Genomic DNA, 13,676 nt, shown 5'->3' on the forward strand with positions numbered 1-13,676 from the left:
CAGAAGAGCCATGGCCTTGGAGTCCAGAGCTCGAAGCCACAAAGCCTGGGAAGAAAGAAGTGAGAGTTGGGCCAGGGAGGGCAGTATCAAGGCACATGCTGGAGATTAGTCTATGGAACTTTCGGGGTGAGGCCAGTGTCTGGCTTCAAAGGTGCTCAGGGGGGGAGCTCACCCTGTCCCTTGCAGTGAAAAGGTATAAAGAGGGTGACGTCTCACAGAGGCCCAAAGACCGGGCTTGGACCGGATCATGGGGTCCTAGAGAGGCTGTAGACAACCTGTGAATCAGAAAACCAGGGATGGAGACGACTATAGCAGTTATCATCTGGGGCCCGGGAGCGGCATCCGGGTGCTGTATATCCGAGTTCACGCTGACGATGCCATCTCAGGGGCTGGGGTTCAGTTACATTCTCTTCTGTGTCCACTGCAAGGCACACTGTGCAGGACCACATTGCTCTTAACTGTTTCCTTCTCTGGAGATGCCTGTCTTGGGCTCCCAGCTGCCTACAGCAACACATGCAACTGGGTGAGTCAGGACTCCGAGGACGAGAGGATGGGCAAACGTTCTACTACTGAGCTACCCCCTCAGTGGGCTTTGCTGTCTTTTAGTTTTCTCTTTGTTGTTTTAATAGGGTCTGCCTAAGCCACCCGTACTGTCCTTGAGTTTGTGGTCTTCCTGACTCCACCTCACAAGTTGCTAGGGTTATGCCCCCCTGAGCCCTAATTGACACACATACAGGAAGGGACCTGGGGCCTTGCCTGGAGACAGAACAAGGAAGAATTCCCTGTGGGGAGCTAAGTGTGATGCTTCCTCAACCCTGACAGAGGAGTGTTGAGACCTCTGGACAGAAATATACCACAAATGTACCATGTGATGCTGGTGTCCAGAAGAGAAGCCTAACCTTGCCCAGGAGCTAGGCCATAGAAAGTTTCAACAGCCTTGAAGAATGGCTGGGGGAGGTGGCATCTGGCTGCTGTGGAGCTCAAGTCAAAGCCATGGGGTCAACTGAGCCTGTTTGGACTGAATACCATGGCACCTTCCCTCCCTGGGCCTCTGTTGACAAAGAAGCCTGTTTGACACAGGAAGGAGTTCCTCAAAAACAAGAAAAGACTATACCTAACGAATATATTATAGTCCATGCGTTAGGATCTCATCTGTCCTAAGCTAGCCTCAAACTCCTGCTGCAGCTGAGGCTGACTTTGAACTCCTGAACCTTCTGCTTCTACCCTTGCAAGTGGGTAACTACAGTTGTTCAACATGATCTTAGTCAGTGTTCTGTTGCTATGGAGAGACACCATAACCAAGACAACTCTTACAAAAGAAAGCATTTAACTGGGGACTTGCTTATTGCTTCAGAGGTTTAGTTCATTAGCATCGTGACTGGGAGTATGGTAGCCGGCATGGTGCTGGAGCAGTAGAGATGAGAGCTACATCCTGATCCACAGGCTGAGAGAAAGAGAGAGATAGAAACTGAAGAACCGGGCATGGTGTGGGCTTTTGAAACCTCAAAGGCCACCCCCAGTGACACACTTCCTCTAACAAGACCATCCCTCCGAATCCTTCTAATCCAGACCATTCCTAGGTATGGCTGAGGAGAAGGTTTCTTTTGTAGTTAGGAGGGAGAGTACAACCAGAGGCACCTGGAAGGGTCCAAACTGAACCAGGGCATGAGATGGGGACGGAGGGGAGGTGGCAGAGCTGAAGATAAGAGTGAGGGACAGGAGAGGAGACCAGGAGAGGGAGAAGAACCAAGAGGTCAGGAGAGCGCTTGACCAAAATGGCTGGGCTATGTAGGAATAAGACAATGGGGAACCGGGGAGAAGCGCAGGGCTGGAGACATTTGGGGTAGCGGGGTGAGGTAAGAAGTGCAGGACCCAGCTGAGAGAGCAGTTAGCCAGCATCCACTTTGACATGTTGATGGGCACCTCAGGCAGTCATTTGTCCTGACTTTCCTTAACACCTAACAGATGTGTGCCAGTAATCTCAGCATTTGGTAGATTGAGAAAGGATGACCAAGGCCCCCTTCCACAACATAGCAAGTTGGAGGACAGTCTGGGCTGCATGAAATTCTGGCTCAAAAAATGTAAGGGATGGGGATACAGTGTAGTGGTAAAGCTTTAACACCCTTGGCTTAATGAGACCTTGTCTAAAAACAAAATCCAAAAAGTATGTTTGCATGGAAAAATCGAGGTTACGGTATTTTACTTCCCCGCCCCCGTGTTTTTGTTTCCTCCCTTGCAGTATGGCTGTCAGTGTCCCTCTAGTACAATGTCTCATGCCTGTAATTCTGGCACTTGGGAGGACAAGGGAGGAGGATTGAGAGGTCAGTCTAGATTTCTAATGAGCACCAGGGCAGTCTGGGCAATCAATCTCAAGAAACAAAACCAGCGACGGTGAGGGACTCCGGAACCTGCCGCTTGATGCTTCCCTTCGCTGGCGGCTTACAGGCAGTTGGAAACGCTGTGCTTTTGTTCCGAGCGCCCAGGTCGTCTGCGGAGCTTTGAGCGACCCTGCTTCGTTCGCCCTTGTCCTTGAGTCCTCCTTGGGGTGGCAGGGAAGCGGCTTTGGGGCCTGAGCTTCCGCCTAACGCTGGAGGAGGAGGAGGAGCAGCAGCAGCAGCAGCAGCAGCAGCAGCAGCAGCAGCAGCAGCAGCAGCAGCGTGGCTCTCGGCATTCACACTGTTCTCAGCAGGAATCCATTAGATCTGGAAGATTTGGGGGGCGGCGGTGTGGGGGTGTGACGGGGGACTCGACATCCTGGGAAGGTCAGGCAAGAGGATACTTTCTGGAAATAGGCCCTGGGAGGCAAAGTCTTTCATGACCAATCATATAAGGTTGTGTAAGAGGTGTGTACAGTACCTCTGAGTAAAGGTTGTCATTGTGCCAGCCAGCTTCAGGAGACAGGAATCCGGCATTTCCACATCCCACTGCAACGCCACCCGTGTGAGTCCACCGAGGAATAGCAGGCTTGCACACACACGAGGTGTGGTACCTGGAGTGGGATTATTACTTCCCAGTGGGCAGAAGGGACACAGTTCGTCCTCGAGGCTCAAGAAAGTGTCAGAGTGAATGGCGTTTGCACTCTGGGTTCTTCCCTTGCCCTCCTGAGAGATCCCCAAGGGCAGCCACACTGGATTCTAAACCACATGAGCCAGCGGTCAATGCTCTGCGAAAATCAGTCTGCTTCTAGTGGAGGGGCCAGGGCCAGCCTGCCTAGACAGCGCTGCACCCAACAGGTTACATCCTTGGAAGGGGCAGGAACAAGGCTCAGCAGTTACCGGTCCCTGCTGTTGTAGAACTGTTCTCAGTGTAACAGCCAGTGTCATCTTTCATTTATTTATTTATTTATTTATTTATTTATTTATCTATTTTTTTTTCAAAACGGGGTTTCTTTGTGTAGCCCTAGCTGAGCTGGAGCTCTTCTCTGTCGATCAGGATGGTCTTGAACTCACAGAGAGCCACCTGCCTCTGCCTCTCAAATCTGGGACAAAATGGTTTGTGCCTGTGCCACCATCTTGACCGGGAACTTTTTTTTCTTTTTCCTTTTTTTTCCCCAGACAGGGTTTCTCTGTGTAGCCTTTGTTCTCCAGGAACTCACTCCGTAGATTAGGCTGGCCTTGAACTCAGAGATCTGCCTGTCCCTACTTTCTGAGTGCTGCCACCTTGTGGCTTTTAAAAATTTTTTATACTTATTTTGTGTGTATAGACATATGGAGGTCAGAGGACAATTTGTAGGAGTCAGTTCCAACCTTTTAATACGTGGGTCCCCGAAACTGAACTCAGGTCATGATATTTGTTAGCAGTTGTCCTTACTCACTGAGCCACATTGCCTACCCTCCTTGTTTTTCCAGACAGGTCTCTCACAGGAATCTGAAGCTTGCTGAATAGTCTATACTGGCTGGTGATTAAGGGACCCACCTGCTGAAACTGCAAGCGGCACCACCATGTCTGGCTTTTTGCTTTTCGCATGGGTTTTGAGGATTGAACTCAGGTCCACAAGCTTGCAGGACCAGCAATTTCCTGGCCAAGCCAGTTCCCCAGTCTCCCCTTCTACTTCTCTAAAGACGTTTTTGTAAAGTCACTGGGTTTAAGGTCTGACCTAAATTCATGACGTCTTCTCAAGACCCTTAATTATGTATGTTTATATACATACATATATATATTTTCTTAATTATATCTGCAAAGCCTGTTATCTCAAACCAGACTGCATGTCTGGGTGGACGTGACGTTTTGAGCAAGACTTTTCAAACTGCTGTACTGCATGACATAATTTTTCAGATGTAAATTGAAAAACCATTTTGGAGGCTGTTGGAAGGCTGGAGGGGAAGCCATCACTTGGGGCCAGTGTGGGTGTGGGCCATGGCAGCTGGGAGCAACAGAGGCAGGCTGAGGGACAGCTGCCTGCCTCCTCCATGATGTTATGATCGATCCAAGTAGGACTGGAGAAAGTGATGTATCACATTTAAAACAAATTTTATTTATTAGTATTGTGTATGTGTGTGTGCGCACACACGCATGTGTGCTACAGTGCTTGTGTGGCGGTCAGAGGACAGTGTATGTCCTCGGCTCTCTCCACCTACCATAAGGGTCCTAGGGCTCAAACTCAGGTGATGAGGCTGGGAACAAAGCAAGGCACCCCACCAATCCCTCCCTTTTCTTTGTAGAAAGAAAATGACAAAGGGGTCCTGGGGCATAGCTCAATAGTGAGCACATGCTCGCACAGGCCCTGGGCTCCTTCTCAATAGTGAGCACACGCTTGCACAGGCCCAGCACTCAGTCTCAATAGTGAACACATGCTTGCACAGGCCCTGGGCTCCTTCTCAATAGTGAGCACACGCTCGCACAGGTCCTGGGCTCAGTCTCAATAGTGAGCACATGCTCGCACAGGCCCTGGGCTCCTTCTCAATAGTGAGCACACGCTCACACAGGCCCTGGGCTCCGTCTCAATAGTGAGCACACGCTCATACAGGCCCTGGGCTCCGTCTCAATAGTGAGCACACACTCACACAGGCCCTGGGCTCCGTCTCAATAGTGAGCACATGCTTGCACGGGCCCTGGGCTCAGTCTCAATAGTGAGCACACGCTCGCACAGGCCCTGGGCTCAGTCTCAATAGTGAGCACACGCTTGCACAGGCCCTGGGCTCAGTCTCTAGCACACTTCGCAAAAGTGAGGACAAGGGACTTGAATAGATTTTCTCCAAAGAAGATAAGAAAATCTTCAATCACTACGTGTAGTATGTCCCATTTCATTAGTTACTGGGGGCTACCAATCAAAACTTTTTTGGCAGGGACTGAAGAGATGGCTCAGCAGTTTAGAATACTTGTGGCTCTCCCAGAGGGACCCAAGTTTCCCTCATCATCCAGATTTGGTTCCTAGACGTTAGGATTCGATGCTTCTGGCCTCCCAGGGCACCAGGCACACACATGGTACATAGACATGCATGTAGGAAAAATGCTCATAATGTAAAATAAATGTATCTTAAAATAAAAACAAAAGATTATAGTAGATCACAGGCTGGGGAGGCAGCTCAGGAGGACAGCACTCGACTGCCCAGTATGCACATGACCCTGGGTTTGATGCCCACCCTGAGGGGGAGAATGACACAATTCTCACCTACTGGAATAGCTACTATAGAAAATACAAAAGTAACTGGTGGTGGTGGCGCACACCTTTAATACTGGCACTCGAAAGCAGAGGCAGGTGGGTCTCTGTGAGTTCGAGACCAGCCTGCTCTACAAGAGCTAGTTCCAGGACAGACTCTAAAGCTACAGAGAAACCCTGTCTCAAAAAACAAAACAAAACAAAACAAAACAAAACAAAACCTGAAACACAAAAGTAACTGCTGCTGCTGGTGGTGGTGGTGCAGTCCTCAGGAGGCAGAGGCAGATGGATCTCTGTGACTTCAAGGCCAGCCTGGTATACAGAGCAAATTCCAGGACAGCCAGGGATACAGAAAGAAACCCTGTCTTGAAAAACCAACAAATAAATAAATAATAAAAATAAATAGTAATTATCATGGAGCCAACAATTCTTTCAGATATAAAAAATGAAAGATATAGCAACATGTAATATCATATACTCTAAGCCCGGAACTTGGTAGACTGAGGCAGGAGGATTGCTATGAGTTTAAGGCAAGTCAGAACTAGGTAGTAAGATCCTATCTAGTCCCCCTGGGGTAAAAAAAAACCCAAATTGATAAAGAAAAATATGTCCTGACAAAAACTTGCATGCAGACTGGTCATGGTGCCACACACTGGGGAGGCAGATGCAGGTGGCTCTATGCATTCTAGGCCAGCCTGGTCTACAGAATGTGTTCCAGGACAGCCAGGGCCACACAGTGAGAACCTGGAACAAAAATAAGACAAGAACTTGTATTCAAATAGTTATAGCGTCACCGTTCAGTGCAGCGAGAAGGCAGAAGCGGCACAAATGCTCTGGAATGACATCGTTCCACTTGCATTCAGTTGTCCAAAGTAAACTTGACCTATGCTGTGAAGTGCACGACTCTTTAAACATCACACTAACTGACATAAGCCAGGCACATATCTGCACGGTTCTGCTCATGCGTGATTGTAGCTACATGTTCTGAGGACCGGGGTGGGCGGCAGAGTGTGTTGGTTACTTTTTACTTTCATTTATTTATTGCTGCCGCTTGGGTCCTAGAGATTGCACTCAGATTGTCAGGCTTAACAGCAGGCATCTTTGCCTGTTGAGCAATATTGCTGGCCCTGGTTTTATTTTTTTCTTATTAAGATTTTTGTTTTTGAGACAGGGTCCCTCTCTTTATATCCCTGGTTGGCCTGGAACAATCTTTGTAGACCAGGCTGGCCTTGAATTCACAGGGACCTGCCTGTCTGTCTCCAGAATAATGGGATTAAAAGTGTTGAACAAACACACCTACTCTTAAATTTTTTATCACTTGGCCGGGTTGTGATGGCGCAGACCTTTAAACCCAGCACTTTGGATGCAGAGGCAGGTAGATCTCTGTGAGTCTGAGGCCAGTCTGGTCTACAGAGTGAGTTCCAGGACAGACTCCAAAGCTACACAGAGAATCCCTATCTAAAAAAATCCCCCCCAAAACTGGTTCTCCTAGAACTAAAGTTAAAGATAATCATGAGGAAATAACTGGAGTCCTCTGGAAGAGTAGTAAATGTTCCTAGCTGCTGAACCACCTCTCCAGCCCTGGAATGACTTTGTTGTTGTTGTTATTGTTTTGAGACAGGGTTTCTCTATATGACAGCACTGGCTGTCCTGAAACTTGCTTTGTAAACCAGGCTGGCCTCAAACTCAAGAGTGTACACCACTATGCCCAACCCAACCCTGGAGTTACTTTTTAATCTTTTTTTTTTTTTTTTTTTTTTTTTTTTGTTTTGTTTTGTTTTTCAAGACAGGGTTTCTCTGTGGCTTTGGAGCCTATTCTGGAACTAGCTCTTGTAGACCAGGCTGGCCTTGAACTCACAGAGATCCCCGATCCGCCTGCCTCTGCCTCCCAAGTGCTGGGATTAAAGGGATGTTGTACAAAGGTCTGGAAATGGGTGGTGGTTATGTTTGCATAACCATATATTTAAGACTTACATATGCTTAATACTACTGAATTATATAATTAAAATGATAAATTCTGTTTTCTGTGTATACCATTTATTGTTTAGCATAGTAAAAAAATGTGAAAGTAGCACAGCTCCCTCTACTGGAGAAGCTGTAGACAAGCAGGTCTGTCCATACTCTGATATTACTAACAAATGCTTGATTTTGCTTACTTGATGATCTGCCCCCTTAGAGAAAATACAGCTAGGCAGCGAGCGGCAGAGCACGCCTTTAATCCCAGCACTCGGGAGGCTGAGGCAGGAGGATCTCTGAGTTCCAGGACAGCCAGAGCTACACAAAGAAACCCTGTGCACACTAGGTGAGTGCCACACTGAGCCACAGCCTCCAGCCTGTGGCGTTGCTGGGAAACAGTTTGCTATTTCTCCCTCTCACGCGTGCTTTTAGTGTGACTACCTACCATGGTGTGATGAGACCAAGGGCAGAAGGCCCTCATCAGAGCCAACGCAGTGCTGCCTGGAGTTCCAGCCTCCAGAGCTGTGCTCCAAACAAACGTCATTATAAAGGAGGTGGCCTTGACTACTCATTATACTAAAGAAAATAGGAACTCCTAGACCTTCATGATCTGTTGTTTGCTTGGGTTTTTTTTTTTTTAAGTATCCAATTTGAAATGTATTTAGAAGGCAAAATCTGAATGATAGTTTATTCATCAATACTAAAGTTATATTAGGCCCTCTTAGAGGTGGAGATGGGAAACGGGTAAGCATACTTGTATCATGAGTTTACACTGATAGCTCCAGTTTTTTGTTTTTGTTTTTTGTTTTCTGAGCCAAGGTTTCTCTGTGTAGTTCTGGCTGTCTGGGAACTCACTCGGTGGAGCAGGCTGGCCTCGAACTTACAGAAATCCACCTGCCTCTGCCTCCTGAGTGGAGTGCTAGGATTAAAGGCAGTGCCCACGCTGCCTAGCTATTTTTAAAAGACTTTTTAAAAAATTTTATGTACATTGGTGAGGATGCCAGATCTCCTAGAACTGGACTTACAGACAGTTGTGAGCTATCACGTAGGGGCTGGGAATTGAACAAGTGAAGAACAGTCAGTGCTCATAACCACTAAGCCATCTCTCCAGACCCCCACTATCTCCAGTTTTAACTAATATTGCCAGATTTGTTTCATCCTTCCACCTCTCTGTATTTGTAACCTGGTTTCCAAGCCAGGCATGATAGCCCACTCCTCTAATGTCAGCACTCAGGAGGCAGAGGCAGGTGATCTCTGTGAGTTTGAGGCCAGCCTGGTCTACAGAGTGAGTTCCAGGAGAGCTAGGATTACACAGAGAAACCCTGTCTTGAAAAAACAAAAGAAACCTGGTTTCCATCTTCCCAATATACTTCTAATTTCCTAGAAATATATAAAGTAGCTTCAGAATTGTCCTCAATTCAGGAGCCTGAGGAAATGGTTATGAATTAGAGTTCCATATTTGTTTTATGTTTTCTTTGTTTCTTCCTCAAGACTGAGAACATACATTCAAAATATTGTATTTGAAACTTGCTCTGTGGGAGTAGAGGAGTGTACCACTATGCCAAACTGCAAACAGATATTTGAACAAATTCCCACCACCCCATTCTTCCTTTGGAGGCTGGAACTCCAGGCAGCATTGTGCTGGTTCTGGTGAGGCCCCCCAACCGCTGGTTGAGTCACACCACCACGGCAGGCAGCAATACTAAAAGTGTGTGTGAGAAGGAGAAACGACCTCTAGAAAATGGACTCTGGAGAGAGGCTGGGGGTCTGTAAATGGAGACTGTGCCTTCATTTCCCAGCCACCTAGACCCGAATAATCACACAGAAACCATATTAATTACAACACTGCTTGGCCAATGGCTTAGGCATATTACTACCCAGCTCTTATATCTTAAATTAACCCATTTCTATTAATCTGTGTATTGTCACGAGGCTGTGGCTTACCAGTAAGATTCTGGTGTCTTTCTCCTTCAGCAGCTACACGGTGTCCCCCTGACTCCACCTTCTTTTCTCCTTTATCTCTGCTTGGATTTCCTGCTTTGCTCTATTCTGCCCTGCCATAGGCCAAAATAGCTTCCTTACTAACCAATGGTAATAAAACATATTCACAGCATACAGAGGGCCATCCCACATCAGGAGTTCCAAAATCCCTTCTGAGGATCCACTCCTAGTTGACTTACAAATCTCCTTCTAGGGCAGGTGAGACAGGCTAGGCATTGAAAAACACTTGCCAGTAAACCTGATGACCTGAATTTAATCTCCAGAACTCACATGGTTCAGGAGGAAAACCAGCTTCTAAAAGTTGCCCTCTGAACTCCACATGCATGCGTAATCACACGCACACTAAATACGTAGACACGAAGAAGAAAACAAATAGAAAACTGGCACTGGGCCTGACGACCTGAGTTTGACCCCCTCCGACCCATACAGCGAAGGAGAGAAACAACCAACCCCCGCAAGTCCATGGTACTCGTGTGCTGTGTGCCTCCACATATAAACACACACTAAACAAAACTGTAACAACAAACTTTAAAACAAAACGAAAATCCTAGGCTGTCTTTTTTTTTTTTTTTTTTTTTTTTTTTGAGACAGGGCCTTCCCATGTAGTCTAGGCTAGATTCAAACCTTCTATGTGACCCAGGCTGTGCTGGACTTAGGACCCTCCTGTCTCAGTGTCCTGGAGTTGGAATTATGTGTGAGCCACCCTGGACTTAGCCTTTTACCTCTCTCTCTCTCTTCCTTCTTTTTTAAAAACATTGTCTTATTCTGTATCCCAAGCTGACCCTGGAACCGACTATGTAGCCCAACCTGGCTTTGAACTCATGGCACGCACACACACCACCTCCTAAGTGTGGGATTACTAGAGTGAGTCTACAAATGTCTAGGTCTTAACTTTTATAAACTCTGCTGTCTGCTGCATCTGAATATTTCCACCGTGGGACCAAGCCTCCAATATGTGAGTCTGTTGGGCAACTCATTTAAACTATATCCAGACCAAAGCACAAGGGTAGACTAGAAACCTCACAGCAAAGAAACATGATCGAGCTGTATGTAGTGAATGCTTATGCCAGTGACCTCAGGATTTGGGAGGCTAAGGCAGGAAGATCACCAGCCATATACTGAGTTCAAGACCAGCCAAGACTACAAAATGAGACCTTGTTTCAAAAAAGCAAAAAGGGAAAAAGAAGGAAGATTGGTTGGCCCCTTTTCACCACGAGATCAGAGTTCACATGGGTGGTGCTGGAACGGAGGGCCAGCATGAGCATCTGCGGGTATCAAACTAACACTGTAGCATGCTTTGCACTGTCTTCCTGCCTACCGTGTGCAGTGTGAATGGAAGCTGTACATATACCAGACAAAATTTATCATAAATTGAACAATGGTTACACATTAAAGGAGTTTAAAAGGCATGACAGCAGAACTGGGTATAACTGTGCACATGAATAACTCCAGCATTTGGTAAGTGTGCATGTAGGAACAAAATACAAATTAGAATTATTTTTAACTTTTTTTGAGTCAAGGGGTCATTATAGCCTTTGCTAGCCTGGAACTCTCTATGTAGACTACGCTAGCCTTGAACTCTTACAGATTTGTTTGTCTTGGCCTTTCTAATGCTGCAATTAAAGGCATCTGCCATCATACCCTGCCATATGTATAGATGCCATATATTTTTATATATATATATTTTTTGAAAGGTAAACCTGAGGATGTCCCCTGGCTCCATACACACATGTACAGGTGCACTAGCAATCGCACACACCTGTGAACATGTGAGTGCACACGCACTAAATTTAAAAAATGACATAACTGGGGGTTGGAGAGATGGCTCAGTGGTTAAGAGCACTGCCTGCTCTTCCAAAGGTCCTGAGTTCAATTCCCAGCAACCACATGGTGGCTCACAACCATCTGTAATGAGGTCTGGTGCCCTCTTCTGGCCTGCAGACATACACACAGACAGAATATTGTATACATAATAAATAAATATTTTAAAAAAAATGACATAACTGAACGTAATGCCTGAATGTCTTACATGATCCCGAGAACAAATATCTATTTACTCCAATGAGGGGAACCATGATGGGTCAGAGAAATGACTCCACCCAAATCAAATTTAATTTGGTAAAACCAAGTGACTTATTGGTATTACTTGGCCAAGGCGTCACCTGAGTGTGGGTGACCTGCGACGCTGCATCACAGCAAGCCCACTCCTGCGTGGGTGAGGACAGGACAGCTACATTGCAGGCAGTTCCACCAGGGAGCTTCCTCCTGCCCAGCAATTGTTTACTGCCTATATGCCTTTGAGAGGGCCTTATGAATTCTGTAACTTTCTAAACGCCCAGAATCTTGTACATTTTGTTAGGCCTTGAGTCTTTTTTTTCTTTTTTTGAGACAGGGTTTCTCTACTTAACAGCTCTGGCTGCCTGGCTGTCCTGGAACTCAAACTCAGAGATCCAGCTGCCTCTGCCTCCTGAGTGCTGGGGTTAAAGGCCTGGGCCACCAGCCTGGCTAGGTCTAAAATGCCTCCAATGAGGAGAGAATGTTTCAATTCAGAGGAAGTAGTCAAACAGCTCAAGTGGTTCAAAGCATGCTTTTGAATTTGTCTTGGTTATAATAAAAGATGCTATCAGAACAAATAACAATGTGTCATCTCAATGAGGTCTGCAGATTATAGCATTGTGTCTATGGTACAGCCACCTTTTATTTATGCACTTATTTTGTTTGGGGGGCTGGGGGTGGTATCATGCCACACATTAGGAAGCCAGAGGACAACTTTCAGAAGTAGTTCTGTCCTTCTACCACACGTTACGTTCCTTTCCCAGCTGAGCCAGTCTTGTCAGCCCTACATTTTTGCTGTCATTGTTGAGAAGGCTCTCGTCACACGGTGCTGTGAGTGCTGGCCTTCCTGTGACAATCTCCTGAGTCCTGAGAGAACCGGCATGCATGCCCAATCTTACTTTGATTTTGAAAATTGCACTGTGGACATGTGAAGGAATTCACTGTTTCCATGGAAAAAGACCCATGGGGTTTTCATCAACTTTTAATGCACAATTCAGGTACAAAACTTGGCACAAAATAGGAGGACTTTAGATGGGAATTTAGCTGGCAGGGAAGGTCTCACTAGAAGTGATACAATCTTTAAAGAAACCACCACCCTTTACTTTGAACCTCAAATACATTGCTGTATTAACTCCAAAGGCATGCCCAGCTTATGGAAGTCTAGCAGTGTTGGGGACTTCAAGGAAACAAGCTTAGAGCACAGAAATGTGACCTCAAGTGTGGTGGGTCTCACAGTCCTGGAATTCTAGCACCTGAGTATATCCTTTTGTTGGTAAATTAAAAAGAAACAACATTAAATCTAATTTCCTGTACTCAAGACTGCAGACAGGTTGGTTGTCAGACATTAGCGTGAAAGCTGGAAGCTTCTGTACAGCTCTGCTTCGTGGGAGACCATCTTTTTGTTTGTTTGTTTTTCAAGACAGGGTTCTCTGCAGCTTTGGAGCCTGTCCTGGAACTCCCTCTGCAGACCAGGCTGGCTTCGAACTCAGAGATCCACCTGCCTCTGCCTTCCAAGTGCTGGGATTAAAGACATGCGCACCACTGCCCAGCTGGGAGACCATCTTTTAATCAGCCCTAGAAAAAGAACCTTTAAAAATTAATGGGGCTGGGCTGGAGAGAGGATTCAGTTAAGACCTTAGTACTGTTCATGCGGAGGAACTAAATAAGCCCCCACAGTCTCTGATCTTCACAGAAACTGCACTTGTGCACATACCCCGAACAGACAATCATCTATGCACATCATTTTTAACACATAAATGTAATAGGAAATAGGCTGGGAGTGTAGCTCAATGGTAGAGCCCTTGCTAGCACATATGAAGGTCCTGGCATCAATTCCCAGCACTACAGGGGAGGAGGAGCCTAAGTTCAGGATAGCTTGGGTCACATAGAGGGTTTGAATCTAGCCTAGACTACATAGGGAGACCTTGGCTCAAAAACAAACAAACAAACAAACAAACAAAAAACAACAGTCTAGGAGTTTTGTTTTCAAGTTTTTTTTATTATAGTTCTGTTGTGTGTGTGTAAGTGTGTTTATATGTGGAGGCAGGCACACAGCGCACGAATA

The sequence above is a fragment of the Chionomys nivalis genome, chromosome 7, assembly GCF_950005125.1.
Source record: "Chionomys nivalis chromosome 7, mChiNiv1.1, whole genome shotgun sequence".
Taxonomy (NCBI): Eukaryota; Metazoa; Chordata; class Mammalia; order Rodentia; family Cricetidae; genus Chionomys; species Chionomys nivalis.